Source organism: Hibiscus syriacus, unplaced genomic scaffold (assembly GCF_006381635.1).
Source record: "Hibiscus syriacus cultivar Baekdansim isolate YM2019G1 unplaced genomic scaffold, ASM638163v2 tig00110345_pilon, whole genome shotgun sequence".
In the NCBI taxonomy this organism is placed as follows: domain Eukaryota; kingdom Viridiplantae; phylum Streptophyta; class Magnoliopsida; order Malvales; family Malvaceae; genus Hibiscus; species Hibiscus syriacus.
Window position 1 is genome coordinate 759,321 of NW_024062696.1, and position 26,866 is coordinate 786,186.

Here is a 26,866-nt window from a genome sequence, read left to right on the forward strand (position 1 = left end):
TCACCGAATAATTCAAACGCGATTGTTCTTTTCATCATTTGCCAATTATCTTGATCTAACCAATGTGACGTAACGGCTAAAAAAGAATTTCCGGTATTATGAGGGGAACTCCAAACGTCACATGTAAGCGACACACCATAACGGTGTTCTTGGAATCCTAAAATCATTTTTTCCCTCGTCGTACGCCACATTTTTATAGTATCTCTTCTAAGGGTAGTACGACTTACTTGAGTATAACGTGGTTGCATTAGTTGTTGAATTGTTGTCGTGAAATCTTCATCATCAAAGTGGTCGAACGGCAATGCTTTTGTAATCACGAACTTTGTAAACGTTTCTCGTAATTTTTCGCTGTCGTAAACAAAAACACCACCTTGCGGTGTAAGATTCGATTGACTAGGATCCGATCTTGAGCGAAGTGCCTTGCATGATTTTGTCAAATGGTTCTTCAACGTTGTGTTTCCTTCCGATGCAAGAAACTTTAGACAAAGTTTACAACGCGCCCTCCTCGAGCCATTTGACATCTCACATAAATCGTAGTGATCCCAAATGTCTTTGTTTCGAGTGTGTTCGATCACTCTCACGACTTCAAGGTTTCCCCCGACGGAAGATTCAGCCGTGTTACTCATGATAAACAAAAAAATTACAAAAATAAGATTTGAGAGATGTTTAAGTGTTGTGTAATAAGATTTGAGAAATTTGTAATCAACCAAATACATCTCCAACTTATTTATACATGTTTAGGGTGGTAAAATGGTAATTTTTTAAAGAAAAAAACGGTCAAAAACGGTCACAAAATCCCCCCCCCCAACAGCTATATTAACGGCTAGTTTTTTAAACCAAGACCGATTTTTTTTTCGGATAAAAACCGGTTTTTTAACCGATTTTTTTCAAACCGGGTTTTTATCCGGTAAAAAAACCGGTATAGGTTTTTTTTTCTCTAAACCGGTTAAAATAACCGATTTAAAAAAATCCGATCCGGTTAAAAAAAAACCGGTTTTTCTCAAATCCGATTTCGGATATTTTTTTCGCAAAATCGGATATTCGGATTTTTTGTGCACCCCTAGTAACTATCTAGCACTCATCGAAATGAAGGGTTTACCTCTCTTTGGTTTTAGATAATGGTTTTTCCGAAACAAAACATGATAACCCCACTGATTCGATGAAGCTCAAAAAGTCTACATGATATACAAACTAGAACTCGACAAAGCTGGCTAGTTTCAACTTTCAACAAAAACCGGATCACATATTTCAAGAAAGTTCAACTCGAGATATCAACTTATAAGCCACCCGTAAAGATACTGGTGCATAGAAGAACGCATACATCTAACAGATGACCAAAAAATGCAGATTAAAGGAACTACTACTAACTTCCAATCAAGCAACACTCCAAAGTACACTACACAACACAAAGATCCAAGAACCTGACGTCCAAATATATGTATTGTCTCATCAAAAGCATGAAACAAGATGGAGACAAGTTAATCAATCTCAGGCCTCACTTGCAACATATTAATAGTTATCCCAAACTGACATCAAGCCCGAACAAGATATGATCATTGAAAAATTCAAGGGAAAGAAGGAATGAAACTCCGAGAAGTGAAGAACTCTTATAAGCTATATTAAAGCAGCAACACACTGAATGAAAGATCGTCAAACCACAATTGAAACACTATCTTATAAAAAAGATCGAATGACATTCGATTAACTATTGACGCTCATATTATTCAACAACATAGGTGCTTAAATCGAACTGCAAATACTCAACATTGTATTAGAAACAACCATAATTTATTTTTAATTTTTCTCTGAGTGCTCAGTGTCATCCGGCTTCTCCAGCCCGTAGCGACGGTTGAACTTAGCAATCTGTCCTTCGGTTGCAGCTAATTGACGTTTAGCCCTCAAGTGATAAACTTTACCAACACTGTGTATTTTTGTCATCATGAAGTTAATTAAACGACCACTTGGGGTCACATAAGATATCCATTGGATCTGAGGGTGCAATCCTTTCTTCATCTTTAATAAAACTACAATCCAGACACAAGCTTATTATAGAATAACTATGAAAATCAACAAAGTAATATAGACAGAAACAGAGAGATTTTAATGTCCAATTAAAAAACAATAAGATTCAAACTCAAAATCAAAGGTTAAGAGCACTCCATTATGATTGAAGTATAGAAATCGTGTTTTTTGATTAAGATATAATTGTTCAGTCCTAAGGTTTAAAAGAAACAAAATTATTTTTCTAAACAAAGTTTAATTTAAACTAAAACCCAGAACTCTCCTTTTTTTTTAAACCCAAATTGGGGAATCTGGGTTCATAAAAAATAAAAGGAAAATATAAGCATTTTAAACAAGTTTCAAGAAAGACAGAAGCAAAAGAAATAAATTTATTATAAGAAAACAGAAATATCCGAACCTGGCGGTGGAATCAGCTGCGAGTGAGTAAAAGTATAAAGGGGTAGCGCCTGAGAACCAGAAAGACGCGGCGGAACAAAGAGGGAGTGACGGCGGTCAGCGAAGGAGAGAGCAAAGCCTATTTTCCGTGGTAAAACGAGAATTTGCCCCAAAAGGGAAAAAAACCAGAACAAACGTATTTGAAATGGCTTAATAAATGTCATTTCATTTTATCATAAAGCCCATGCCCCATGTTGATAATTTATTCTACAAATAATGGTTTATATTAAAAGCTTGAGGTCCATGGCCCAATTGTTCTTTTCTACTTATCCTTGGCAAAATTAGAGAAACATTACAGACAGAAAAAACAAATAAAGAAATAAAGAATTATGGCTGGTGAAAATTTATTTAAGCATATTTTACATTTAGTACAGTAGATTAAGTACTCGTTACGTGAGTATGAGGAGTTTCATAAAATATATATATATATATATATATATATATATATTTTATTTAAAATCATCATGTTCTCACGACGAATTAGAAATCATTGTTTGTAGAGAAGGCATACTTTGATTTGTTTGAAATTTTTACTTATTTACGTCGAAATTCTAGATATAAACAATGGACAATATCTATGTTCCTTTGGGTTCTTTTTCCTTTTCTGAAGTATTTATGTTTGCTACCATATATGACATTTTTGTACGAGGATATGGCCCTCTAAAAACCTTCTAAATATATGATTATGTAAAAAAATACGTATCCGTATTTAATCCTCATTATGACAACATAATAAATGCATCACGATGGAGGATGTTAAACACCCAATTTCTAATAGTAATAGTCTCTAGAGTCGTCGTGTCTAAAATCGAAGTAAGAAGAATCCTGATCCTTGTATGTACTAGAAGTGCTTGGGAGGTCCAAAGTATGCTAGGAGAAAGTTCTCCTCCCAACTTTGTTCCAGAAATAATTTTGATCTTAATTAGCCTTGTCTAAACTAGAGACAAAGATTTAATTATTTGATTTTATCTAAACTAGATTCTAGTCCACAAAACAATTCGGTAAGCTACTTTCGTTTCTATTGAACATACGATTGTTGACCTATGTGGCTTATTAATTTTTGAGGAGCAGTCAAAGAGTGTTTTTCTGTCGTGGTGAGTTTGGTGTTGATAATGCTCCCTTTCTTTTAAATTTACCTTCGCAGTTGTTGAGGATGCATGCTAGTGATAAAATTCTTTGGGTAGTTCAGTAGGATTGTCCGTGGAAATGGTATCTAGAAGAGTGACGTCATGGTGTCATTCCTCTTCCATCAATTGTGTCATGTAGGGCTGTAAAAAGTTGCCCTGACCTGTAAAATTGACTGAAATTGACTCGAGTCAAAATTATTTTTGACCTACATTGTCGCGATCAGAAACCGACTTGAGTCGGAACTGGTGTTGACCTGAACCCGATTTGGACTTGGAAATTGTGGATCCGAACCCGACCTGCATCCGACCTGAACCCGAATTGAACAGAAAATATGATACCCGAACCCGAACTTCATCTGACTGATATGAACCCAAACCCGAGATGGACCTGGTAAATAACTGGTATTACCCGACTGTTTTCAACCTGACCCATTTTCAACCTGACATGTTTTAGTCTGACCTGTTTTTAACCTGACCTGTAAATGATCCGACTTATTAATGACCTGATCTGATATTTATTTGACTTATATATTACCATGGAAATCTTATAAATTATCAGTTTTTTAACTTATGATCTAATTAAAATATTAATATGATTACTTTTTAAATGTTATAATAAAATATTTATTATGATAATTATATAAATAAATAGACCTATTATATAAAATTATTTAATAAAATTAATAAAATTATTTAAATATAAATTAGATAAAAACATTATTAATAATGCAAAGGAAAATTAATATAGTTTAATTTATATAAATTATATAGTTTAATTTATATAAAGAAAAAATAATATTAATAATAAAAGTATTTATTATGTAATATATATTAATGGTTTACATTAATAATAAAAATAATTTTGGCAATAAAATAATAATTAATTTGATAATAAATGAATATTAGTATTAAATGTGATTAATTCTCTAAAATATAAATATAAGCTATACCGTTTAATTTTTGTACAAAAAATTATCTAACAATTAGAACATAAATGAAAAATAATATAAATATAAACTATAACATTTATATAAACTATATACTTTATTACTTTATATAGTTTATGAATAGTGTTTCTATAAATTGCATCGAATTGAAAATTTAAGAAGATATTTACAATTAAACCATGACTAAAATGAAAGAAATTAAAAATCAAATACAAGTGGAAAAATGATGATTGTTGGAGGAGCATGAGCCTATTTAACCCAAAATATCTTGTTGGACACTATATTTGGCGCCAACTTCCCAAATTTTTCCCTCTAAATTCCCAAATAAAATAAAAAAAATTCACACAAAAATCTTTCTTTTAAAAAGTTTTCTCCCACCACTCACTTTGAATAATATATATATATATATATAATTAAACATAAGTGACTAAAATAAAATATTCTAAAATTAACATTAACATTTAATAATTAGCCTACATGTATTACAAATATATGCATTTAATAAAAAAAACCCTAAACTACTCCTAGTCGCCGATTTTTGTGGTGTAGGAGGGGAAAAATTTGACTTTGGTTTTTGAAAGGAGACAAAACACTAAATATTGACCTAACTTTTTAGGTGGTGTGATGTCACTGATCCATGGCTAAAGGTACCAACAAATTCTAACCCTTGGATCAAAAGTAGATCCAATGGCCAAGATATTGTCTTCTCCAAGAAGACTCCAAGCTTCATTAACGTCCTATATATAAATTCTATTTATTTTTAATTTTCCCTTCTTTCTTTAATGTGCATAATTATTAAATGTTAATGTTAATTTTAGAATCTTTTATTTTAGTCACTTATGTTTAATTATATATATATATATATATTATTCAAAGGGAGTGGTGGGAGAAAACTTTTTAAAAGAAATATTTTTGTGTGAAATTTTTTGATTTTATTTGGGAATTTAGAGAGAAATTAGGAAATTTTGAGAATGTAGGGAAATTGGGAATTTAGAGGAAAATTGGGAAATTTAGAGGGAATAGAAAATTTGGGAAGTTGGCGCCAAATATAGTGCCCAACAAGATATTTTGGGTTAATTAGGCTCATGCTCCTCCAACAATCATCATTTTTCCAATTATATTTGATTTTTAATTTATTTCATTTTAGTCATGGTTTAATTGTAAATATCTTCTTAAATTTTCAATTCGATGCAATTTATAGAAACACTATGCATAAACTATATAAAGTATTAAAATATATAGTTTATATAAACCTTAAACCATAAACAATAAACCCTAAACCCTATACCATAAACAATAAACCCTAATATATGTATAAACCATGTATAGTATATATAAACTATAAATATACATATACCTATATATATATATATATATATATATAAACTATATGAAGTAAATTACTTGTATAGTTTATAGAAACACTGTGCATAAACTATATAAAGTAATAAAGTATATAGTTTATAGAAATCCTAAACCCTAAATAGACTAATACATACATATATATACTATATTAATATAAATTATAACATATAAACTATATATTTTATATAGTTTATACATATATAGTTTATATATATACTATACTATATTAATATAAATAATATTTTATAAACTATATACTTTTTATAGTTTATACATATATAGTTTATATATATAGTTCACATAAACATAATTTTTATATATAGCTTATAATAATTATATAGTTTATAATATAAATATAGTTTATAATTTTATATACATAGTTTATATATATAGTTCACATAAATATAATTTATATATATAGTTTATAATAATTATATAGTTTATAATATAAATATAGTTTATATATAATTTTATATTATATATATATATATTATATTTTTAAATTTTTTTAAATGAATGCAAGTTAGTATATTTTTCATTATTTCTTCACATTTTTCATTTATTTCGATTTAATCCTTTTGTGTTTTTTAATTTATTTCAATTTTAAGTCTTTCACTTTTATATGTATTCAATTTAGTCCTTAAATTTATATTTACATATTCCATTGTTAGTTGTTATTTATTTATTTTTTCGTAATTGGCCCATAATTTTTTTAAATGTGTTTAATTTAGTCATTTTTATATTAATTTAAACCTCTCATTTTAAATTTATTTCGATTTAGTCCCTTACCTATGTGTGTTGTTTAATTTATATTTTAAGATTTTATTTGTAATTTTACAATTCTTCAATTTTGTCATTAAATTTATATTTTTTACAAAATTGATCCATGAATATTTATTTTTCTCTTAATTTACTCGAAATCATGTACAATTACAACTTGCAATTCAACAATCACGAAAGATGACAAAATAATTAATCTAAAAAATAAAAACGACCCGACCTGAACTCAGTCTGTATCCGATAAACATCCGACCTGAATTTTATCTGTCAATGATGTGACCTGATCTGAACTAGATCCGACTGAAGTCCACCTGAACCTGAATTAACCTGGTCTTTATCTGCTTCGGACCTGAACTGTTTTTACCTGAACTGACATCGATCCGAACTGAAAATGACCCGACCTGAACCCGATCTGGATCTGATGTCAAATCAACCTGAAAATAACTCGAACTGGTTTGACCTAACCTGAATCCGATCTGGATCTAATGTCAAATCAACCTGAGTTGACCTGTACCCGATTTTACCCGACTTGTTAAGATTCGATTGAAACATGTCCGATTACCTGATTTGACAGCCCTAGTGTGATGCATGCGCTGGTTTTGTTATTATTCTATCCAAAACAATTTAATAGAATTTGTGATCAGAGGACGCCAAATTTTCAAAACTCGAAGGGGGCAACACAGGTAAGCAAGGCGTGTGCGTTCATTCCCTTCGCTTTTCCAGAAACCTTCGCCCTTGTATGCGAACCCTGTAGAGCAAATTTGTAGGTGTTGCCCTTATGTAACAAAGTGTATCAGGGAATGTTTTTGGAAGGTGGTGTTGATTATTTTATGATAGATGGTGTTCCACGTTTATCGCATTACTTGGTGATGGGACCAAATGGATGGTGACGGCTATTAGTGCTACATCCCTTATGATTTGAACAAAGAGTCGTACTTAATGGAAGATCAACAGTTGATCGATCTCAAGAAGTCTATTTTCATAAAGAGATAGACCAAAAACCATAGATGAGGTGATTTCAGAGAGGTCCCACTAGTCTCTCAATCCTGCTCGAGAGGTTATATATGGACTCATTAGTATGTATGTCAGTGATAGGGTTATAATAACTATTTGTAGGTTAACAGATAAGCGGATACAGTAAAATGATGAAAATTTTGACTCTGATAGATCTCATGAATCTACTAGAGGTTATATTAGTTAGTTACAACTTTCTGAAGGATGTTAGGCAATCGAGGTCTTTTTTTTAAAGATGTCCTCTCTATATTTTCCAAAATTCTAGGATATAATAGATATTCTAAGATCCTCCTATGATTTTAAGGCATGAAGATAATTTCGTGCTAATAACTCTTTAACGAGTACAATAGTTATGATATTTATATTCCTATAAATAAACACCATGTAAATATAATATTAGAAAATAACAAAAATGTATTATACAAATCATTAAAATATCAGATTTTATATAAATATAAAATACATTAAAATCATCGTAAAATAAATTAATAAAGTACAAATATAAAGACCATAAAATCCAATGCAAGTTGCCTAAACATATAATGGGTTTCTAAACCCTAGCGCTTGCATCTTTGTTTTCTCTACCCGTCGTTTAATCATTTTTCCCTCATTTTTTTCTTTGTTATTAGGTGGCGACATCAATTTTGTTGCTAATTGTCACTGTTAGCATTTTTAATCAAATATATTTGCGTTTTTTTATTTCTAATAACTTTATTTTTATGGTACAATTTTCTCTGCTTTTATAGCTCATTTTTCCGCCTTTTGACATATTTGTTATTGTTTTCAATCATTTATCATTTACTTTTGTCAGGGTTGGATTTTGACATCGTCGAATTGATCAAGATAACACTCATTTGTTATTTCGTTGTTCTTCCTTGATTGCACCCTCGAATTTGGATTTGAATATGTAACATGCTATTATAGATAGTTATCTCATAATGATAGACTCTTATAAGTGTTTTGTCGGCGATCTTTTAATAGTTTAATCTCAGGTTGTGGCTCGTTTATCGTAACAGTCAAATCTGTTTGTATCTACCTTTGGTTCGAATTTTTTGGATGAAGTTTTAAGTTGTCCTTATATGGTTTTATATAATCCTCAATGGTTAGTTTCTTAATGATTATAGGCAAATATATCAATTATATGTTTAATTTATGATTTTTTATTGTAAACCTCTATTATAATTTTAAATATTTTTATTTTTTTAATAAAATTAGCTATTTCTATTTAAGAAGAAGCCACCTCAACATATTTTTTAATGTTTTAAATTGGTACACTACGACTGAAGTTTTTAGATTTTTCAATTGATCAATTTGAATTTAGGACCAGTTTGGTATAACTTTTGAAAAGTGACTTTTAAAAGTGATATAGAAACGAACTTTTAAAAAATGTTGTACAAAAGTATAGTTTAAAGTTTAACTATTTGGGATTGGTGTTAAAAAGTAAGTTTAAAAAGATAAAATGTTCATTATAGACATTATGTTATAAATTAAAAATATAATATTTAAATTATATTTACACTTATATATCAAACATATCAATTTAAAGTAGTAAAATAGAAATAAAAATATAATTATAACAAAAATATATTTTATAATAACTGACTATTAATATTTTAATACATAAACCATAAATTTATTTACTTTTAAGTAATTAAAATAAATTATTAAGTGATAAATTATTTTTTAAGGGTGTTAGAACTAAATTATTAAAATAAAATGTAAACACACAATTGAGGGAGTCCATGCTTTAACAAGGGTAAAACTTTAATTTGCTTCCAAACGTAAAGTTAAAAATGAAAAAGCTAAAAATCCTAACTTTTGCAGTTGATTTGAAACAAAGTTTTCACTATAATATTTTTTTACATATTTTTACCCATTTGACATTGATTTTATGGTCAAAACGGACTTTTTCGCTAAAAGTGATTTTGTAAAGCAACACCAAATGGGTCCTTAATTTTTATATTAATTTTAATTATTTATTTTCTAATTTATTTTTGATTGAATAATTTTATTTTATCAATTTTGACATTATTTGATAATTTTTTTTAAGTTTTTAATAAATATTAAAAAAAAAATATTTTTAAATAATAATTTAATAAAAACAATGTAAACTAAGTATGAAATTCAATTAGTAATAGATTATCCTTAACAATATATTATATTATTTGTAGAGTAACACCCTGATTTACGGGTTGGTAGTATCGGGTAAAACTCGAGTGAGTTATAAATAGACCAATAAACTCATTACGAGTGGTAGGCTAAAAGATAGCTTGTTTTGGTTTGTGCTTGAGCCCATTAAGGCTTAAAAAGTTTATTTTTGAAGTGAGGTTGAAATGAGGAGGACTAGGATAGTAATTAGATCCTAAACTATTTTAAAAGTTGTTTTTCATTAAAAGAGGATGATGTAAACATGTCAGGCTTCTCTTTTTCTTCATCCATCTTTGTATTCTTCTTATTCCTCTTATTCTTCATTTCCTCTCTTGTAGAATCTTGCAAATGAAGCACTTACACAAAAGAAAACGAAGAAGAAACAAGAAAAAAAAACATGGCGCACGTTTACGATTTTCTCTAGGCACACGTTTACGGTTTTCTGTAGACGCACGTTAGCAGGGCTAATGAAAACTGAGAATCTCGTCGCGCCTCCGGTGACTTTGATTAATCATTTCCAATCGTTTGTTCTTTGTTCTACTTTCTTTACTGCCTACTTCATTGCTCAATGGATTGGAGGAAACTGTTTAGGTGTCAAGCTGGGTAGGAGTTAATCTATTATCCCCCAAAATCGTGAGAAAAGACTCTGATTGTTCAACCTCCCCTCGAGGTCTTTGAAGCTGGAATTGCCAAATTGAAATCCTCACTAGTGGGTCAGTTCCTAGGGGCTGCTCCAAATTTTATCATAATTCAAAGAATTGTTGAGAATTTGTGGAATCAACTTTCGAAAGGGGCTCGTGTCCAGGTTAGTCATGCAGGAAACAATCTCTATATCTTTTCCTTCAATACTGATTCTGTTAGAGATTGGGTTCTCGAAAATGGTCCCTGGCACATCCTCAATAAACCATTAATTCTCAAAACATGGGAACCTACCTTAAAAAGGCTCGATTTTGATTTATCACGAATACCTATCTGGGTTCATCTCTTTAATGTGTGTCTTGAATTATTCTTGCATGAAAGACTAAGTTATATTGCTAGCGCTATAGAAGTTCCCTTATCTATGGACTCTATCACTGCTTCAAAATCAAGACTAGAATATACTAAAATCTGTATTGAGATAGGTGCTAATAAGGAAATCCCTATTTCTGTTGATACAGTTCTTGCAAATGGTCAAACCACTTCGATTTATGTTAAAGTTCCTTGGTTCCCTAACTTCTATATAAAATGCATTACTTTTGGTCATTCTGAAAAAGAATGCCTGGTTAAATCGTCTACATCCCCTACTACTTCACAAATATGGGTAAAAAAGGGTGGTTTGAACTCTACTTCAGACATCAATTCCTATGGAGGTATTGAAGTCCTGCATGATCCACTGTCAGCTGCAACTATCACTAAGGATGAGACTATCCCAAAAGCTAAAGATCCTGGAAAAGCAAAAGTATGTTCTTCTCCTGACCCTATTGATCTTTCTTCCAAGGGAGAACCTTATGTCCCTATAATCAATTATTCTTTTGATGGAAGTAATGTTATTATCAATCCCTCGACTCATTTTGAAACTTCTGTGGAAGGGGACCAATCTTCTCCTGCTCAAGTTATATCTATAGATAATGGAAATGAAGTACATATTATCCCTAAACGAGGTAGAGAAAGGCCTTTAAAGGTTAAATCTAAAGTTACTCTAAAAGGCTCAGCAAATAGATTTGAAGTTCTCAATACAATAGATGAGAATTCTCATTCCAATGAAGGTCAAGAAAGAAAAGCTCGGTCTGCTGCTGGTGGTGTTGCAAACTTGATCAACGAGCTCAAATAAAAAAATAATGAGCATTTAGATAAGGCAACAAGTATCTCAGATAGTGTAAAAGGGGGTGTTACAGACTCTCCGTCCCAATGATAATTTGTTTCTGGAATGTCAAAGGATTAAACAATCCTCAAAAATAAGAAAACGTTCTGCATAGGGCTAATCATTTTAAAGTTTATGCTCTTTGCTTAATGGAGACTCGAGTTAAAGCTGAAAAATCTGAGGATTTATTTAAAAATAAATTTGGGAGTTGAAATGTTATTTCTAACTATGACTTTGCTTCCAATGGAAGAATTTGCTTCCTATGGAAAAAAGGATTGAATATCTCATTTTATTATTCTTTTTCTCAAAGTATCACTGTTAAAGGCATGTATAATGGTGCTCCTCTTATTATTACTATGATTTATGGTAGAAATGATGGTACTACTAGAAGACAATTATGACAACAATTACGAGATCTTGACTCTAAGTTTGGCTCTTTCCCATGGATACTTGGAGGGGACTTCAATATTTTTCTTCATTCTAAGGAAAGTTCTGACTATGATCTTTTAGGTCCCTACATTACTTATGAAATGAAAGACTTCTAAGATGCTATTCAAGACCTTCTTCTCCAAGATCATCCTTTCTTTGGTCCTTCTTTCTCATAGAGCAACAAACAAAAAGATTTTTATCTAGCTAGGAAACTTGACAGAGTGCTTATCAACTCATTATGGGCTAATTCTTTTCAGAATTCATTTGTGGAATTCCTTGCTCCTGGTCCTTCTGATAATTGTATGGCCCTTGTTTGGCTTAATAAAGAGATCCAAGTCAACCGCCCCAAGCCATTCAAGATTTTCAACTTCTGGACTATTTACCCAAATTTCCTTACTGAAGTTCAGCATTATTGGCAGTAGCTTATTCAAGGTAATCCTATGAAGACTCTATTTCTTAAGTTAAAGCACCTTAAATCTTGCCTGAAGAACTTAAACAAGGACTGCTATAGTAATATTTCAGCAAGGGTAAGGCAAAAGAAAGTTGTGCTTGAACAAATACAACTTTAAACCCTTAAAGGAGTTAGCTCTATTGAGAATGAGTTGACTATCCAAAATGAGTTGTTAGCTCTTGAAGAAACTGAGATCTTGTTCCTTAAACAGAAAGCAACAGTTTTGTGGCTCAAAGAGGGAGAAAAATGCTCAAAAATTTTCCACTCTGTTATTGCTATCAAAAGCAAAAAGGATACTATCAAGGTTCTTGTCAATGATCAAGGAAGTAGGCTCGAGTCCTTTGATGAAATGACTTCAGAAGTAATTTATTTTTTTCAAAAATCAATTAGGTACTGCATACTCCAATGTTAAAGACAGTGACCCCTATTCCTTGAAAAATCTGCTACAAGTTAACATGCCTAGTGAAGTTTCTTCTGATTTAGTCAAAGACATCACTACTGAGGAGATCAAAGAAGCTATCTTCAACTAAGGAAATGAAAAATCTCCTGGTCTTGATGGATGCACTCCCCTCTTTTTCAAAAATTCTTGGTCTGTGGTTGGAGAGGATGTGGTAAATGCTGTTAAATTCTTCTTTCAAGAGGCATATATTCTGCATGCTTTCAATGCCACCATCATTGCTTTGATCCCAAACATTCCTAACCCCTGCAAGGTTAAAGATTATAGACCAATTTCCTGTTGCTCAGTGGTGTACAAGACAATTACTAAAATCCTTGTTAAAATGTTAACAAATTTACTACCAGAAATTATATCTCTTAACCAATCGACTTTTGTTAAATGAAGAACCATTATTAACAATATTCTCCTTGCTCAAAAACTGGTGAAAGGCTATGGAAGAAAGTTAATTTCCCCAAGGTGTACTCTAAAAATAGACCTTCAAAATGCTTTTGTTTCTCTTCATTGGGGTTTCATTTCTGCTATTCTAAAGGCTATTGAGCTGCCTACTATTTTCTTTGGCTGGATAGAAGCTTGCTTTAAAGAAGCTAGATATTCTATCTCCTTCAATGGAAGCTTGATTGATTATTTCAAGGGTGAAAGGGGAATAAGACAAGGTGATCCTTTATCCCCTATCCTATTTGTTCTTTCTATGAACGTTCTTTCAAGCTTCCTTAATATTGTTGCTGCTGCCAGAGGAATATTTAGGTTTCACCCAAAATATAAAAAATTGGACTCACTCACCTTTATTTTGTAGATGATCTCTTAATATTTTGTAAAGGAAATTTAGAATCGATTGCTGGTGTCATTAGTGTCCTGAACCACTTCTATGATTTGTCTAGTCTTAAATTAAATGTTATCAAGACTGAATTTTTTGCTACTGGAATTTCTCTTAGAAACCTTGAGATTATTAAACAATCTACAGGGTTCAAGTATGGACGCTTACCTGTGAGGTACTTAGGGGTACCATTAGTCACTAGAAAGCTTACAAAAAATTATTGTTTGACCCTTATTGAAAAGATCAGATTAAGGCTTCATCATTGGTCTGGGAAACTTTTAAGCTACGCTGGGAGGCTTGAACTTGTCAAAACTGTTATTTTTAGTGTTGCTAATTACTGGTGCAGGCAGTTTCTTCTTCCTCAGATAACAGGATAGATCAGCTTTTCTCTCGTTTCTTATGGAAAGGCTCTGACAAAGCTACATCTGGTGCTAGGATAAGATTTTCTGTCCTAAATCCAAAGGAGGACTTGGATTAAAGGATATTAAATCCTGGAATAAAGCATGTATGATTCAACTCATCCGAAACATTCTTGCTGGAGAAGGGTATTTATGGGTTGCTTGGATTAATAGTTATGTGATAAAGAGTAAAGATTTTAGAGACATGAATGAAAGTGTTGCTTTTAGCTGGTGCATCAGAAAACTAATGACACTAAGGACCGTGGCTCTCCCTATTTTAAATACAGGAACAATCAAGACTAAATATATATGGGAAGAAATTTGGGTCAAAAGAAACAAGGTTCCTTGGCACAAATTGATTTGGTTTACCCTCCATATCCCAAAATTTAACATGATAACTTCGATGGCTATTTTAGACAGACTCCAAACTCGGGATAGACTTATACATATGGGAATTGCTTCTGACGATTTGTGTGTCTTATGCAATGAAGTACTTGAAACAAGGAATCACCTTTTTACTGACTGTAACTTCACAATTTCCCTATGGAAGGCTATCTTGAATTTCTCTCAATTGCAGACCTCACATATCTTGGGATAGCATGCTTGATTGGGCTTGTGAAGCTTGGAAGGGTAAATCCCTCCTTTCTATAATCATAAAGATTGTTTGTGTTCTTTCAATTACTCTGTTTGGGAGGAAAGAAATAGAAGAATATTCCAAGGAATGACTCAAACAATTGATCATATTTTGAACTCCATTAAGGAGTTTGTTGGAATTCAACTTAGAGGTAGAAATATTAATAGACTTGATAATGTTAATATTTACCTATTTATTTATTGGGGTATAAACTAATCATTTCTGTTGTAAGTAAGTTTGATTTTGTTCCCTGGTTAGGATTTTTTTTTGTAGCAGAACTCTGCTTCTTTGGATAATAAAATTTAATTTATCCAAAAAAATGAAGCACCTTTATATCTCAATCTTCATAGTCTGAATTTGTGAAAGTAAGCTTTCAAATCACCCTCCTAGAGCTTTAAATGAAGATATCAACCTTAGAGTTTGGCCATGGTGGTCATAGTTGCAATAACCCAAAATTTTAGTTAGTGACAAAAATGTAAATTTTGAAAGTTTAATGGCCAAAGTATAAATTTTAGAAAGTTTACAAAACAAATATGTAATTTTAAAAAGTTATATATTTTTCCATAAATGAATAATTTATTTCAAAATTTACGTTTATGTGGGAATCAAAATTTTGATTCAGGATTTGTATTAAAAAATATAAAGTAGTAAATTCCACAAAGAATTCAGATAATCGAATCAAACCGAAATTTCAATAAAATATAAAGGAAGATAAAGAAGGGTTCGAAATATTATTTCCATAATTTATAACAATAAAATTTATCATGGATCAATGTAATTAAGGTTGATTTTTCAAAGTTAAGTCAAAATTGTGAATTTTAGTGACTAAATTACAATTTTCAAAAATCGCAAGAGTAAACATGGAAAATCAGAATTATGATATTTTTGTTGTGGATATGATGATTTAAGGGATGATGTTATGGTGTGGCAAATTTGTAGTTATGAAAATTCATTTTTATCGTAGCAGTCAAATCTGTTTGTATCTACCTTTGGTTCAAATTTTTTGGATGAAGTTTTAAGTTGTCCTTATATGGTTTTATATGATCCTCAATGGCTAATTTCATAATGATTATAGGCAAATATCTCAATTATATGTTTAATTTATGATTTCTTATTGTAAACATCTATTGTAATTTAAAATATTTTTAATTTTTTTTAATAAAATTAGCTATTTCTATTTAAGAAGAGGTTACCTCAACATATTTTTTTAACGTTTTAAACTGGTACACTACGACTTAATTTTTTAGATTTTTCAAAATGATCAATTTGAATTTAGGACCAGTTTGGTATACCTTTTGAAAAGTGACTTTTCAACGTGATATAGAAACGAACTTTTAAAAAGTGTTGTACAAAAGTATAGTTTAGAGTTTAACTATTTGGGATTGGTGTTAAAAAGTAAGTTTAAAAAGATAAAATGTTCATTATAGACATTATGTTATAAATTAAAAATATAATATTTAAATTATATTTACACTTATATATCGATCATATCAATTTAAAGTAAAAATAAAAATATAATTATAATAAAAATATATATTTTATAATAACTCATTATTAATATTTTAATATATAAACCATAAATTTTATTTACTTAAAAGTAACTAAAATAAATTATTAAGTGATAAATTATTTTTTAAGGGTGTTAGTATTAAATTATTAAAATATAATGTAAACACATACTTGAGGGGAGTCCATACATTAGTAAGGGTAAAGCTTCCAAACATAAAGTTGAAAATCAAAAAGTTAAAAATCTTAACTTTTGCAATTGATTTGAAACAACAGTTTTCACCTTAACATTTTTTTCATTTTTTTAACCATTTGACATTGATTTTGTGGTAAAAACAGACTTTTTAGCTAAAAATGATTTTGGATAGCCACCCAAACGGGGCATTAATTTGGTTCTTAATTTTTATATTAATTTTATGTATTTATTTTTCTAATTTATTTTTGATAGAATAAGTTTTTTTTATCAATTTTGATATTATTTGATAAATTTTTAAGTTTTTAATAAATATTTTAAAAAGAATTATTTTTAAATAATAATTTAATAAAAATAATGTAAACTAAGTATGAAATTCAATTACTAATGGATTATCCTTAACAATATATTATATTATTTGTAGTGTAACAACCCGATTTACGGTTTGGTAGTATCGGGTAAAACTCGAGTGAGTTATAAATAGACCAATAAACCCATTAGGAGTGGTAGGCCAAAAGATAGCTTGTTTTGGTTTGTGCTTGAGCCCATTAAGGCTTAAAAAGTGTATTTTTGAAGTGAGGTTGAAATGAGGAGGACTAGGGGTGTAAGTAAACCCTAAACTATTTTAAAAGTTGATTTTCATTAAAAGAATATGATGTAAACGTGCCAGGCTTCTCGTTTTCTTCACCCATCTTTGTCTTCTTCTTATTCCTCTTATTCTTCATTTCCTCTCTTGTAGATGCTTGCAAAGGAAGCACCTTTATATCCCAATCTTCATAGTCCGAATTTGTGAAAGTAAGCTTTGAAATCACCCTCCTAGAACTTTAAATCAAGATATCAACCTTAGAGTTTGGTCATGGTGGTCATAGTTGTAATAACCCAAAATTTTTGTTAGTGACCAAAATGTAAATTTTGAAATTCTAGTAGCTAAAGTATAAATTCTAGAAAGTTTATGGATCAAATATGTAATTTTAAAAAGTTATATATTTTTCCCCATAAATGAATAATTTATTTCAAAATTTATGTTTATGTGAGAATCATAATTTTGATTCAGGATTTGTATTAAAAGTTATAAAGTAGTAAATTCCACAAAGAATTCAGATAATCGAATCAAACCGAAATTTCAATAAAATATAAAGGAAGATAAAGAAGGGTTCGAAATATTATTTCCATAATTTATAACAATAAAATTTATCATGGATCAATGTAATTAAGGTTGATTTTTCAAAGTTAAGTCAAAATTGTGAATTTTAGTGACTAAATTACAATTTTCAAAAATCGCAAGAGTAAACATGGAAAATCAGAATTATGATATTCTTGTTATGGATATGATTATTTAAGGTATGATGTTATGGTGTGGCAAATTTGTAGTTATGAAAATTCATTTTTATCGTAGCAGTCAAATCTGTTTGTATCTACCGTTGGTTCAAATTTTTTGGATGAAGTTTTAAGTTGTCCTTATATGGTTTTATATGATCCTCAATGGCTAATTTCATAATGATTATAAGCAAATATCTCATTTATATGTTTAATTTACGATTTCTTATTGTAAACATATATTGTAATTTTCAATATTTTTAATTTTTTTAATAAAATTAGCTATTTCTATTTAAGAAGAAGCTGCCTCAACATATTTTTAACGTTTTCAATTGGTACACTACGACTGAATTTTTTAGATTTTTCAAAATGATCAATTTGAATTTAGGACCACTTTGGTATACCTTTTGAAAAGTGACTTTTCAACATGATTTAGAAACGAAATTTTAAAAAGTGTTGTACAAAAGTATAGTTTAGAGTTTAACTATTTGGGATTGGTGTTAAAAAGTAAGTTTAAAAAGATAAAATGTTCATTATAGACTTTATGTTATAAATTAAAAATATAATATTTAAATTATATTTACACTTATATATCAATCATATCAATTTAAAGTAAAAATAAAAATAAAAATATAATTATAATAAAAATATAAATTTTATAATAACTCACTATTAATATTTTAATATATAAACCATATATTTTATTTTATTTAAAGTAACTAAAATAAATTATTAAGTGATAAATTATTTTTTAGGAGTGTTAGTATTAAATTATTAAAATAAAATGTAAACACATGCTTGAGGGGAGTCCATACATAAGTAAGGGTAAACCTTCCAAACGTAATGTTGAAATTCAAAAAGCTAAAAATCCTAACTTTTGAAGTTGATTTGAAACCACCGTTTTCACCATAATATTTTTTTTTTCATTTTTTTACCCATTTGACATTGATTTTGTGGTCAAAATGAACTTTTTAGCTAAAAGTGATTTTGGAAAGCCACCCAAACGGGGCCTTAATTTGGTACTTAATTTTTATATTAATTTTATGTATTTATTTTTCTAATTTATTTTTGATAGAATAATTTTTTTTATCAATTTTGACATTATTTGATAAATTTTTAAGTTTTTAATAAATATTTTAAAAATAATTATTTTTAAATAATAAAAACAATGTAAACTAAGTATGAAATTCAATTACTAATGGATTATCCTTAACAATATACTATATTATTTGCAGTACTATATTATTTGCAGTGTAACACCCCAATTTACGATTTGGTAGTATCGGGTAAAACTCGAGTGAGTTATAAATAAACCAATAAACCTATTAGGAGTTGTAGGCCAAAATATAGCTTGTTTTGGTTTGTGCTTGAGACCATTAAGGCTTAAAAAGTGTATTTTTGAAGTGAGGTTGAAAGGAGGAGGACTAGGAGTGTAATTAAACCCTAAGCTATTTTAAAAGTTGATTTTCATTAAAATTGGATGATGTAAACGTGCCAGGCTTCTCTTTTTCTTCACCCATCTTTGTCTTCATCTTATTCCTCTTATTCTTCATTTCCTCTCTTGTAGATGCTTGCAAAGGAAGCACCTTTATATCCCAATCTTCATAGTCTGAATTTGTGAAAGCAAGCTTTGAAATCACCCTCCTAGAGCTTTAAATCAAGATATCAACCTTAGAGTTTGGTCATGGTGGTCATAGTTGTAATAACCTAAAATTTTAGTTAGTGACCAAAATGTAAATTTTGAAATTTTAATAGCTAAAGTATAAATTTTAGAAACTTTACGGATCAAATAAGTAATTTTAAAAAGTTATATATTTTTGCCCATAAATGAATAATTTATTTCAAAATTTATGTTTATTTGGGAATCATAATTTTGATTCAGGATTTGTATTAAAAGTTATAAAGTAGTAAATTCCACAAAGAATTCGGATAATCGAATCAAACCGGAATTTCAATAAAATATAAAGGAAGATATAGAAGGGTTAGAAATATTATTTCCATAATTTATAACAATAAAATTTATCATGGATCAATGTAATCAAGGTTGATTTTTCAAAGTTAAGTCACAATTGTGAATTTTAGTGACTAAATTACAATTTTCAAAACTCGCAAGAGTAAACATGGAAAATCATAATTATGATATTATTGTTAGGGTTATGATTATTTAAGGGATGATGTTATGGTGTGGCGAATTTGTAGTTATGAAAATTCATTTTTATCGTAGAAATCAAATCTGTTTCTATCTACCTTTGGTTCAATTTTTTTGGATGAAGTTTTAAGTTGTCCTTATATGGTTTTATATGATCCTCAATGGCTAATTTCTTAATGATTATAGGCAAATATCTCAATTATATGTTTAATTTATGATTTCTTATTGTAAACATCTATTGTAATTTTAAATATTTTTATTTTTTTTAATAAAATTATCTATTTCTATTTAAGAAGAAGTTGCCTCAACATATTTTTTAACGTTTTAAATTGGTACACTACGACTGAATTTTTTAGATTTTTTAAAATGATCAATTTGAATTTAGGACCAGTTTGGTATACCTTTTGAAAAGTGAATTTTCAACATGATTTAGAAACGAACTTTTAAAAAGTGTTGTACAAAAGTATAGTTTAGAGTTTAACTATTTGGGATTGGTATTAAAAAGTAAGTTTAAAAAGATAAAATGTTCATTATAGATATTATGTTATAAATTAAAAATATAATATTTAAATTATATTTACACTTATATATCAATCATATCAATTTAAAGTAAAAATAAAAATATAATTATAATAAAAATATATATTTTATAATAACTCACTATTAATATTTTAATATATAAACAATAAATTTTATCTACTTTAATGTAACTAAAATAAATTATTAAGTGATAAATGTTTTTAAGGGTGTTAGTATTAAATTATTAAAATAAATTGTAAACACATACTTGAGGGGAGTCCATACATAAGGGTAAAGCTTCCAAACGTAAAGTTGAAATTCAAAAAGCTAAAAATCCTAACTTTTGCAGTTGATTTGAAACCACCGTTTTCACCATAATATTTTTGTTTTCATTTTTTTACCCATTTGACATTGATTTTATGGTCAAAATGGACTTTTTAGCTAAAAGTGACTTTGGAAAGCCACCCAAACGGGACATTAATTTGGTTCTTAATTTTTATATTAATTTTATGTATTTATTTTTCTAATTTATTTTTGATAGAATAAATTTTTTTATCAATTTTGACATTATTTGATAAATTTTTAAGTTTTTGATAAATATTTTAAAAAGAATTATTTTTAAATAATAATTTAATAAAAACAATGTAAACTAAGTATGAAATTCAATTACTAATGGATTATCCTTAACAATATATTATATTATTTGTAGTGTAACACCCCGATTTATGGTTTGGTAGTATCGGGTAAAACTCGAGTGAGTTATAAATAGATCAATAAACCCATTAGGAGTGGTAGGCCAAGAGATAGCTTGTTTTGGTTTGTGCTTGAGCCCATTAAGGCTTAAAAAGTGTATTTTTGAAGTGAGGTTGAAATGAGGAGGACTAGGGGTGTAAGTAAACCCTAAACTATTTTAAAAGTTGATTTTCATTAAAAGTGGATGATGTAAACATGTCAGGCTTCTCTTTTTCTTCACCCATCTTTGTCTTCTTCTTATTCCTCTTATTCTTCATTTCCTCTCTTCTAGATGCTTTCAAAGGAAGCACCTTTATATCCATATCTTCATAGTCCGAATTTGTGAAAGTAAGCTTTGAAATCACCCTCCTAGAGCCTTAAATCAAGATATCAACCTTAGAGTTTGGTCATGGTGGTCATAGTTGTAATAACCCAAAATTTTAGTTAATGACCAAAATGTAAATTTTGAAATTTTAATAGCTAAAGTATAAATTTTGGAAAGTTTACGGATCAAATATGTAATTTTAAAAAGTTATATATTTTTGCCCATAAATGAATAATTTATTTCAAAATTTATGTTTATGTTGGAATCATAATTTTGATTCAGGATTAATATTAAAAGTTATAAAGTAGTAAATTCCAAAACGAATTCGGATAATCGAATCAAACCGGAATTTCAATAAAATTAAAGGAAGATAAAGAAGGGTTCGAAATATTATTTCCATAATTTATAACAATAAAATTTATCATGGATCAATGTAATCAAGGTTGATTTTTCAAAGTTAAGTCAAAATTGTGAATTTTAGTGACTAAATTACAATTTTCAAAAATCGCAAGAGTAAACATGGAAAATCAGATTTATGATATTCTTGTTATGGATATGATTATTTAAGGGATGATGTTATGGTGTGGCAAATTTGTAGTTATGAAAATTCATTTTTATCGTAGAAATCAAATATGTTTCTATCTACCTTTGGTTCAAATTTTTTGGATGAAGTTTTAAGTTGTCCTTATATGGTTTTATATGATCCTCAATGGCTAATTTCTTAATGATTATAGGAAAATATCTCAATTATATGTTTAATTTACGATTTCTTATTGTAAACATCTATTGTAATTTTAAAAATTTTATTTTTTTTAATAAAATTAGCTATTTCTATTTAAGAAGAAGTGACTTTTTAACATGATTTAGAAACGAACTTTTAAAAAGTTTTGTATAAAAGTATAGTTTAGAGTTTAACTATTTGGGATTGGTGTTAAAAAGTAAGTTTAAAAAGATAAAATGTTCATTATAGACATTATGTTATAAATTAAAAATATAATATTTAAATTATATTTACACTTATATATCAATCATAACAATTTAAAGTAAAAATAAAAATATAATTATAATAAAAATATATATTTTATAATAACTCACTATTAATATTTTAATATATAAACCATAAATTTTATTTACTTTGAAGTAACTAAAATAAATTATTAAGTGATAAATTATTTTTTAAGGTTGTTAGTATTAAATTATTAAAATAAAATGACACATACTTGAGGGGAGTCCATAAATTAGTAAGGGTAAAGCTTCCAAACGTAAAGTTGAAAATCAAAAAGCTAAAAATCCTAACTTTTGCAGTTGATTTGAAACCACCATTTTCACCATAATATTTTTGTTTTCATTTTTGTACCCATTTGACATTGATTTTGTGGTCAAAACTGACTTTTTAGCTAAAAGTGAATTTGGAAAGCCACCGAAAGAGGGCCTTAATTTGGTTGTTAATTTTTATATTAATTTTATGTATTTATGTTTCTAATTTATTTTTGATAGAATAATTTATTTCTTATCAATTTTGACATTATTTGATAAATTTTTAAGTTTTTAATAAATATTTTAAAAAGAATTATTTTTAAATAATAATTTAATAAAAACAATGTAAACTAAGTATGAAATTCAATTACTAATGGATTATCCTTAACAATATATTATATTATTTGTAGTGTAACACCCCAATTTACGGTTTGGTAGTATCGGGTAAAACTCAAGTGAGTTATAAATAGACCAATAAACCCATTAGGAGTGGTAGGCCAAAAGATAGCTTGTTTTGGTTTGTGCTTGAGTCCATTACGGCTTAAAAAGTGTATTTTTGAAGTGAGGTTGAAATGAGGAGGACTAGGAGTGTAATTAAACCCTAAAATATTTTAAAAGTTGATTTTCATTAAAAGTGGATGATGTAAACGTGTCAGGCTTCTCTTTTTCTTCACCCATCTTTGTCTTCTTCTTATTCCTCTTATTCTTTATTTCCTCTCTTGTAGATGCTTGCAAAGGAAGCACCTTTATACCCATATCTTCATAGTCTGAATTTGTGAAACTAAGCTTTGAAATCACCCTCCTAGAGCTTTAAATCAAGATATCAACCTTAGAGTTTGGTCATGGTGGTCATAGTTGCAATAACCCAAAATTTTAGTTAGTGACCAAAATGTAAATTTTGAAATTTTAGTAGCTAAAGTATAAATTATGGAAAGTTTACGAATCAAATATGTAATATTAAAAAGTTATATATTTTTGCCCATAAATGAATAATTTATTTCAAAATTTATGTTTATGTGGGAATCATAATTTTGATTCAGGATTTGTATTAAAAGTTATAAAGTAGTAAATTCCAAAAATAATTCGGATAATCGAATTAAACCGGAATTTCAATAAAATATAAAGGAAGATAAAGAAGGGTTCGAAATATTATTTCCATAATTTATAGCAATAAAAGTTTTCATGGATCAATGTAATTAAGGTTGATTTTTCAAAGTCAAGTCAAAATTGTGAATTTTAGTGACTAAATTACAATTTTCAAAAAGCGCAAGAGTAAACAAGGAAAATCAGAATCATGATATTTCTCTTATGGATATGATGATTTAAGGGATGATGTTATGGTGTGGCAAATTTGTAGTTATGAAAATTCATTTTTATCGTAGCAGTCAAATATGTTTCTATCTACCTTTGGTTCAAATTTTTTGGATGAAGTATTAAGTTGTTCTTATATGGTTTTATATGATCCTCAATTGCTAATTTCTTAATGATTATAGGCAAATATCTCAATTATATGTTTAATTTACGATTTCTTATTGTAAACATCAATTGTAATTTTAAATATTTTTAATTTTTTTAAATAAAATTAGCTATTTCTATTTAAGAAGAAGTTGCCTCAACATATTTTTTAACGTTTTAAATTGGTACACTACGACTGAATTTTTTAGATTTTTCAAAATGATCAATTTGAATTTAGGAGCAGTTTGGTATACCTTTTGAAAAGTGACTTTTCAACGTGATTTAGAAACGAACTTTTAAAAAGTGTTGTACAAATGTATAATTTAGAGTTTAACTATTTGGGATTGGTGTTATAAAGTAAAATTAAAAAGATAAAATGTTCATTATAGACATTATGTTATAAATTAAAAATATAATATTTAAATTATATTTACACTTATATATCAATCATATCAATTTAAAGTAAAAATAAAAATAAAAATATAATTATAATAAAAATATATATTTTATAATAACTTACTATTAATATTTTAATATATAAACCATAAATTTTATTTAATTTAAAGTAACTAAAATAAATTATTAAGTGATAAATTATTTTTTAATGGTGTTAGTATTAAATTATTAAAATAAAATGTAAACACATACTTGAGGGGAGTCTATACATAAGTAAGGGTAAAGCTTCCAAACGTAAAGTTGAAATTCAAAAAGCTAAAAATCCTAACTTTTGCAGTTGATTTGAAACCACCGTTTTTACCATAATATTTTTGTTTTCATTTTTTACCCATTTGACATTGATTTTGTGGTCAAAATGGACTTTTTATCTAAAAAGTGATTTTGGAAAGCCACCCAAACGGGGCTTTAATTTGGTTCTTAATTTTTATATTAATTTTATGTATTCATTTTTCTAATTTATTTTTGATAGAATATTTTTTTATCAATTTTGACATTATTTGATAAAATTTTAAGTTTTTAATAAATATTTTAAAAAGAATTATTTTTAAATAATAATTTAATAAAAACAATGTAAACTAAGTATGAAATTTAATTACTAATGGATTATCCTTAACAATATATTATATTATTTGTAGTGTAACACCCCGATTTACGGTTTGGTAGTATCGGGTAAAACTCGAGTGAGTTATAAATAGACCAATAATCCCATTAGGAGTGGTAGGCCAAATGTTGAGTTAATCGATCGACGAAATTGGCCAAGAGGGGGTGAATTGGCAAATAAAAATCTGGTGGAAGCTTTTGCAGAAAATTGAAAAGATTTGCACAGCGATTTAGAGTGGTTCGACTTTCTCAACCAAAGTCTACGTCCACTACCTTAGCTATCCACACTAAGGATTTTCCAACAAATTCACTAATTTGTTCTTTCTTTTGAGGCCAAAGAGACAACCTTACAACACTCTCAAGAATATACCCCAATTCTTGAGAGCACTCTTTCTCAAAGAGAAGATTACAAATTTGCAAACTTACAAGGAAATCCTCACAAGGTAGATTGTTTACACAATTCTAGAATAAAGAAAAGAACACTAAAAAATGAATACAATCGAGTACAAGTAGTGTTCTTGAAAGCAAAATGAATATTGAATGAAAAATAGGCTTGAAATGCTCAAACTTGAGGTTTGATGCTTTCTCTTTGATTCTCTCTTGATTCTAGTTGCTTGTTGTTTCTTGTTCTTGATCAATTGCTTCTAAGCTTGTTTAAATACACCTTCAATTGATTCTAAACGTTGGGGATGATTAGTGGACAATAGAGTCGTTTAAGTGTGAAAATAATTAATATTAGTGGTTGGGAGCGTCTCGTGCATTGATGCATACCCTAGGTGCATTGGTGCATCAAGTGTAAAATTCAAATATTTTGATCGTTGGACTCCGGTGTATCGGTGCACTAAGAGTGCATCGATGCATAAAATGCATTCGATGTTTTGAAATAGTCTGAGTGCATCGATGCATGGTCTTGTGCATCGATGCATCAAATGCACTAAGTGCATCGATGCATAAAATGCATTCGATGTTCAATTAATTCCATGGTGCATCGGTGCATGGATTGGTGCATCGGTGCATCACTTTGAAAATTTGATTTTAGGCTTGATTTTGGTTCAAAATACTTTGTGAAAATTGTTTCAAAAATACTTTAAGTATAAAACACAATTTTACACATTTAGTAAGGTTTGAAATGATCTTAAAAACTTGGAGTAATAATTTGATATTCGATTTGAATCGAATATACTTTAGAAAATCATTTGTAAAATCTTAAAATTCATTTAAACTTAGTTTGTTATGTCAAAATATCAAAATGTTTTCAATAATCTCCCCCTTTTTGATATAACAAAACTCTTGAGTAATTTTAAGATTTTCTTTGAAAATAAGTTTTGAAATCAATTTTGAAATTACTCCCCCTTACTATAACACTTCTCCCCTTTAAAACTTTTAAAACTTAACACTTCTCCCCCTTTTTGTTAAATCAAAAAGACTCAAAAAATGAGTGAAAGAAGGCTTTGAAAAACATAGCCAATTGATTAAACATTTTAATTGAATATAGC

General features: G+C 28.5%; 1 long non-coding RNA gene across 1 annotated transcript; it reads right to left on the reverse strand.

Annotated features, from left to right (window-relative positions):
• Window positions 1–1,683: 1,683 nt before the first annotated feature.
• Window positions 1,684–25,889, reverse strand: LOC120120678. Its single transcript, XR_005515917.1, has 4 exons — window positions 25,852–25,889; window positions 7,041–7,045; window positions 6,831–6,832; window positions 1,684–2,013 (listed from the first exon to the last, which is right to left on the reverse strand). It is a non-coding gene; the product is annotated as an uncharacterized LOC120120678 (long non-coding RNA).
• Window positions 25,890–26,866: the final 977 nt, after the last annotated feature.